This window comes from Salmo salar, chromosome 18 (assembly GCF_965601325.2).
Source record: "Salmo salar chromosome 18, fSalSal1, whole genome shotgun sequence".
Classification (NCBI taxonomy): Eukaryota; Metazoa; Chordata; class Actinopteri; order Salmoniformes; family Salmonidae; genus Salmo; species Salmo salar.
In genome coordinates, this window is record NC_138308.1 from 9,133,133 (window position 1) to 9,140,757 (window position 7,625).

Consider the following 7,625-nt stretch of genomic DNA (forward strand, 5'->3'; position numbering starts at 1 on the left):
ATTCTTAGTTGATCTCTGTTTTTAGTGATTATTTTGTCTCTACTGATAATTGCTTCAGAGTTATGGAATATAAGGCTATAGGACAATTAAATGTTGTTTAGTTCTAATTGATATACATTTCATAGAAGCTTTTAAAATTGTCAGTCACGTTGTTTCTAATGACCGCTTTTTTATCTTCTTAAATTATAACTGGTTTCGCATGTACTCATAAGAGCTGCAAGATATTTACCAGGTTTATTTGCCACCACACTGAACAAAAATATAAACCCAACATGTAAAGTGGAGGAGTATTTCTGTCTGTAATAAAGCCATTTTGTGTGGAAAAACTCCTTCTGATTGGCTGGTCCTGACTCCCCAGTGGGCCCACCCATGGCTGCACCTCTGCCCAGTCAGGTGAAGTCCATAGATGGGAGACGTCGATCTGCATATGAAGTTGTCTTGGCTCAGATTAGGAGCCAATCTGTAAATAGCACACCCAACTACCTCATCCCCATATTGTTATTTATCCTCTTGCTCGTTTGAACCTCAGTATCTCTACTTGCACATCATCTGCACATTGATCGCTCCAGTTTTAATGCTAAATTGTAATTATTTTGCCTCTATGGCCTATTTATTGCCTTACCTCCATACTCTTCTACATTTGCGCACACTACATAGATATCTATTGTGTTATTGACTGTACATTTGTATGTGCATCTCTGTGTTTTTGTCGCTTTGCTTTATCTTGGCCAGGTCGCAGTAAATGAGAACTTGTTCTCAACTGACCTACCTGGTTTAATAAAGGTGAAATAAAAAATAAATAAAATAGAGGACAACTATCTCCTGGAGTTTATAAATTGGCGACAGCCTGTAGGCTGCTAGCATTTCTTAATTAACATGTGTAGGAGCTGAAATCAAGGTCTAAGTTGAGCTCTTTATGGGGAGAAGTTTGACATTTTACAAACTAAACACAATGCAAAACTCGTTTTTCAACCACTCCACAAATTACTTGTTAACAAACTATAGTTTTCCCAAGTCGGTTAGGACATCTACTTTGTGCATTACACAAGTAATTTTTCCAACAATTGTTTACAGACAGATTATTTCACTTATAATTCACTGTATCACAATTCCAGTGGGTCAGAAGTTTACACGCACTAAATTGACTTTAAACAGCTTGGAAAATTCCAGAAAATGATGTCATGGCTTTAGAAGCTTCTGGTAGGCTAATTTACATAATTTGAGTCAATTGGAGGTGTACCTGTGGATGTATTTCAAGGCCTACCTTCAAACTCATTAACCCTTTGCTTGACATCATGGGAACATCAAAAGAAATCAGCCAAGACCTCAGAAAGAAATTGTAGACCACAAGTCTGGTTCATCCTTGGGAGCAATTTCGAAACGCCTGAATGTACCACGTTCATCTATACAAACAATAGTACACAACTATAAACACCATGGGACCACGCAGCCGCCATACCGCTCAGGAAGGAGACACGTTCTGTCTCCTAGAGATGAACAAACTTTGGTGTGAAAAGTGCAAATCAATCCCAGAACAACAGCAAAGGACCTTGTGAAGATGCTGGAGGAAACAGGTACAAAAGTATCTATATCCACAGTAAAACGAGTCCTATATATCGACTCAGCAAGGAAGAAGCCACTGCTCCAAAACCGCCATAAAAAAGCCAGACTACATTTTGCAACTGCACATGGGGACAAACATCTTACTTTTTGGAGAAATGTCCTCTGGTCTTATGAAACAAAAATAGAACTGTTTGGCCATAATGACCATCATTTCGTTTGGAGGAAAAAGGGGGAGGCTTGCAAGCCGAAGAACAGCATCCCGACCGTGAAACACAGGGGTGGCAGCATTATGTTGTGGGGGTGCTTTGCTGCAGGAGGGACTGCTGCACTTCACAAAATAAATTGAAATTTGAGGATGGAAAATTACGTGGTTATATTGAAGCAACATCTCAAGACATCAGTCAGGAAGTTAAAGCTTGGTCGCAAATGTGTCTTCCAAATGGACAATGACCCCAAGCATACTTCCAAAGTTCTGGCAAAATGGCTTAAAGACAACAAAGTCAAGGTATTGGAGTGGCCATCACAAAGCTCTGACCTCAATTCTATAGAACATTTGTGGGCAGAACTGAAAAATCGTGTGCGAGTAAGAAGGCCTACAAACCTGCCTCAGTTACACCAGCTCTGTCAGGAGGAATGGGCCAAAATTCACACAACTTATTGTGGGAAGCTTGTGGAAGGCTACCTGAAACTTTTGACCCAAGTTAAACAATTTAAAAGCAATGCTACCAAATACTAATTGAGTGTATGTAAACTTCTGACCCACTGGGAATGTGATGAAATAAATAAAAGCTGAAATAAATCATTCTCTCTAATATTATTCTGACATTTCACATTCTTAAAGTAAAGTGGTGATCCTAACTGACAGGGAATTTTTACTCAGATTAAATGTCAGGAATTGTGAAAAACTGAGTTTAAATGTAGTTGGCTAAGGTGTATGTAAACGTCCGACTTCAACTGTATCATGATGATTTTTGCCTAAAAAGCGTTTTTTTACAACCTGTGTGTTTGCATTGCTGATTGTACCAGTGTGTTGCTGTTGGAACATAAGTCCAGTCAATGCATTACTCTAAATTCATCTAGCCAACAAGTTATTTAATCATCTTTTCAAAACAACGGCCGAGCCATTGCACTGACCAAAATGTACAAGCACAGCGGGATGAGCGAGCCCAGTCCGGCCCTTCAGACATCTACTCACCTACCTGATGACAATACTACTGCTCGCCGGGGATGTCTAGATGAATCCAGGCCCCACAGACGGATGCTCCTCCCCGGGCGTTCTCACCGCCGGTCAAGGTAATCATCTACCAGTGGGACTACTGTCAACGGTGGCGGAGTTACCCCAGCGTAATATCCAGAGGTGGGACCAAGTCATTGTTTTACAAGTCACAAGTAAGTCTCAAGTCTTATCACTCAAGTCCCAAGTCAAGTCCCAAATCAAGACAGGCAAGTCTGAGTCAAGTCTCAAGTCCTAAACTTTGAGTTTTGAGTCCTAAACAAGTCATAATGTGCTCTTCACCAAATGTAATACCATTTCATATTTTTAACAAGAGTAATAGTTAGTATATTACATTTATGCAAATCATGAATGCTTTTATATATATATATATCTATATATATATCTATATATATATAGATCTATATATATATATATATATATATATATATATATATATATATATACACATGTATATATTTGTTACTTTCCAAATAAACATATTTACATAGAAATACATGGGTAGCCATGAGAAAGACCCCCCATAGCGATCGACTATCGGGGCGCAATCGGGTGATGTAGGCTTGTACACAATCGCCCAACCTACACACACACACACACACACACACACACACATACCCTCTCTGTGTGTGGTTACAGTAGGCTAACATATGTCAATGGTTTTAGGAACAGCAGTAACATCAGGCAGGATTTAGGCTACGAACTGCCTAGCCAGTTGCAGCTCAATCTTGGGTGCAATGATCACGTTCCCACTGTGACTGACTGTGTGGAGGCTCATTGACTTAAAGTTACGACTTACCGTTCTTTGTGCAGCTTCAAATGTCGAACAAAGTTGGAAGTTGTTGCGCCTCCGTCTATAATTTTCTTCCAGCATGTTTTGCAAGTTGCAATCCATTTTTTGTTGACTACAGCGTAGTCTTTATATCCGAAAATAATAATTTTGGATATCATCTTTCCAAGGGCTCAGACCCTATTCACCCACTGACATTCCTCTGCATTGCCACGAGCAAATTTTTCTCAGCTGGCACAATTTGATTGGCTGCTGTCCGATTCAAACTGTAATCTGTTAAATGAAGAGTTGATGCGTTGCACACTTTTTTTAATAGCCTATTTTTTTATATTTGGGCTTGGGTAGGGTATCAAATCAGTTCGAGTCAAAAGGCTCAAGTCCAAGTTATGAGTCATTGGTGTTAAAGTCAAAGTCGAGTTGCAAGTCATCATATTTGTGACTAGAGTCTGACTCGAGTCCAAATCATGTGACTTGAGTCCACACCTCTGGTAATATACATATTGCATCAGACGCGCAAACTTCATCCCACATATCAGACGCACTAAGCACCATCCATATAAACTCGTTAAACAAACAAAATATCACTGGGAGTTCCAGCATGAAAAAGGTGATCCCACCCTCTTTCAAACAATGAACCATGCAAAAGTTCTCTGGGAAGCTGGGGCGAAACCAAAAGGATTGCTCAGGGGTCATTTGAACATCAGAAGCATCACCTAAAAAACTGATCAGATTGAAAAAGGTTTAACTTATTCAAATTTGGATTTCCTTTGTTTATCTGAAACATGGTTAACTGAAAAATCACCTGAGGCTGCTTATGTTATGCTGAGGTACAATGTTTGCAGAAAAAATGAGCGGGGTGGGGGGCTGCATTAAATGCACCCAACTTGAATTCACCCGCGCAATGGAAATCGAATGTATTGCAGTAACAATAACACTGTCACTACAAATGTAATTCACTGTTGTTGGCATATACCGCCAACCATTATCAAACAACATCTTCTATGAATATTTTAAAGCAATACTAAAACAACTTGACACCAATGGAAAATAAATAATTGTATTTGGTGATTTTAACTTTAACTGGGCTGATAAATGAATTACAAAAAAGCTCAAGGAAATCACTAGACAATATGACTTTGCCCAGATGAAAAATGGACCAACTAGAATCCCACATTCTTCAAAAACTCAGATTGATCTTATTTTCAGCAACAAACCAGAAAGGATTACAAAATCATTTAACTTTATTACAGGAATATCAGATCATAATCAGACTCTGATTACCAGGAAGCTAATCAAAAACAGAATAATGTACAGACAAGACAAAAAGCACGTCTCCTACAGAATACCTAAGAAGTATCTGGCTAAGTTTGAAGAAGAATTGAAACAAACAAACTGCAGTGACTTGCTGGCCTCTGAAGATTTAGATGAATAATTGTCACAGTATCTAACGAAGGTGGCGCCCCTCCTCGGTCGGGCGGCGCTCGGCGGTCGTCGTCGCCGGCCTATTAGCTTCCACCGATCGTTGTTTCTGTGTCTTTTGGTTTTGTCTGTCTATCCCGCACCTGTTTTGTGTTTGTCATTAGTGGGGGGTTATTTAGTGTGTATTTTCAGTTGGGGTTCTCGTGCGGGATTGTTTATTGTCCACTCAGGACAGTTGCGAGTGTAAACTGTTATTGTCCATTATATTGCCGGGCTGCGCCCCGTGCACTTTTTTTCAGTGCGCTTATTTTGGGAAGGTGTTTTCCCCTGGCGGACTTCGCCACACGCCCTGTGCCCTACGGCTATTGCGTTTTGCTATTATTATTAAAACACAGTTGCTCCGGCCCTCTGTCTCCTGCTCCTGATTCCACATCTCCACTGGTCCTAGACAGCCGTGACAATAATTTAAACTTTTTTGTTACAATTACTGGTGTAAAGGACAAATTCATGAAGAAAACTGTGAATGGCTGCAAAAAAAGTAACTTAGACTGGTTCTATGCGCAGTTATGGAGCATAGATACTTCGTCCTCAAAACTGCTCTGAAAACAGGTCTAAGTACTGCCATGAGGATATTTAAGGATCTGTGCAATAAAGTTCTTAACAAGTTTAGAAAGGCCAAAGCCAACTTTTTAATTGGTCTTATCAACCAAGCTAAAATAGCCTCAAGATTTAACCATTTCTTAAGACTCAGTTGACAACCTGGGAGTAACAATTGGCCATAGAAATAAAGTGATCATTTCACCTGACTATACCTGCCTGATCAGGAGATAATGACAATCCTAACTAATCTTAAAAACTACAAGGCACAGGATGTGTATGGAAATTACCCGCCCCCCCCCCTGTGCTCTCCAGTGACTAATCTGGTAAATTAAACAAGCAGTGTTCCTTGACGACTGGAAGTCTGCCGTCATAACACCAATCTTCAAGGCTTTTATAGGCCCTATTTTAGGCTATTATCAGCATTCTCCCAATCATATCTAAGTTGTCAGAAAAGGTGGTGGCCAACCAACTAATAGCCCATCTAAACTCCGGTCACTCTCCTCTCAAGGTTTGGTTTCAGGATACATCATTCAACCGAAACGGCAAACTGTGTATTTGTCGAGGAAATAAAGTCCAAACTTGACAAAGGTGGAGTTGTGGGAGCTATTTTCCTGGATTTAAAGAAGGCGTTCGACACGGTGAACTGCCCGATTGGGGTCCCTCAAGGATACATTTTGGGCCCACTTTTATTCAGTATATACTGTACAGTCGTGGCCAAAAGTTGAAAATGACACAAATATTCATTTCCACAAAGTTTGCTGCTTCAGTGTCTTTAGATATTTTTGTCAGATGTTACTATGGAATACTGAAGTATAATTATAAGCATTTCATAAGTGTCAAAGGCTTTTATTGACAATTACATCAAGTTGATGCAAAGAGTCAATATTTGCAGTGTTGACCCTTCTTTTTGAAGACCTCTGCAATCCGCCATGGCATGCTGTCAATTAACTTCTGGGCCACATCCTGACTTATGGCAGCCCATTCTTGCATAATCAATGCTTGGAGTTTGTCAGAATTTGTGGGGTTTTGTTTGTCCACCCGCCTCTTGAGGATTGACCGCAAGTTCTCAATCGGATTAAGGTCTGGGGAGTTTCCTGGCCATGGACCCAAAATATTGCTGTTTTGTTCCCAGAGTCACTTAGTTATCACTTTTGCTTTATGGCCAGGTGCTCCATCATGCTGGAAAATACATTGTTCGTCACCAAACTGTTCCTGGATGGTTGGGAGAAGTTGCTCTCGGAGGATGTGTTGGTACCATTCTTTATTCATGGCTGTGTTCTTAGGCAAAATTGTGAGTGAGCCCACTCCCTTGGCTGAGTAGCAACCCCACACATGAATGCTCTCAGGATGCTTTACTGTTGGCATGACACAGGACTGATGGTAGCGCTCACTTTGTCTTCTCCGGACAAGCTTTTTTCTGGATGCCCCAAACAATCGGAAAGGGGGATTCATTAGAGAAAATGACTTTACCTCAGTCCTCAGCAGTCCAATCCCTGTACCTTTTGCAGAATATCAGTCTGTCCCTGATGTTTTTCCTGGAGAGAAGTGGCTTCTTTGCTGCCCTTCTTGACACCAGGCCATCCTCCAAAAGTCTTCGCCTCACTGTGCTCTCACACCTGCCTGGTGGTGCCCCGATCCCGCATCTGAATCAACTTTAGGAGACGGTCCTGGCGCTTGCTGGACTTTCTTGGGCGCCCTGAAGCCTTCTTCACAACAATTGAACCGCTCTCCTTGAAGTTCTTGATGATCTGATAAATGGTTGATTTTGGCAGCAATATCCTTGCCTGTGAAGCCCTTTTTGTGAAAAGCAATTGCAGGTAACCATGATTGACAGAGGAAGAACAATGATTCCAAGCACCACCCTCCTTTTGAAGCTTCCAGTCTGTTATTCGAACTCAATCAGCATGACAGAGTGATCTCCAGCCTTGTCTTCGTCAACACTCACACCTGTGTTAACGAGAGAATCACTGACATGATGTCAGCTGGTCCTTTTGTGGCAGGGCTGAAATGCAGTGGAAA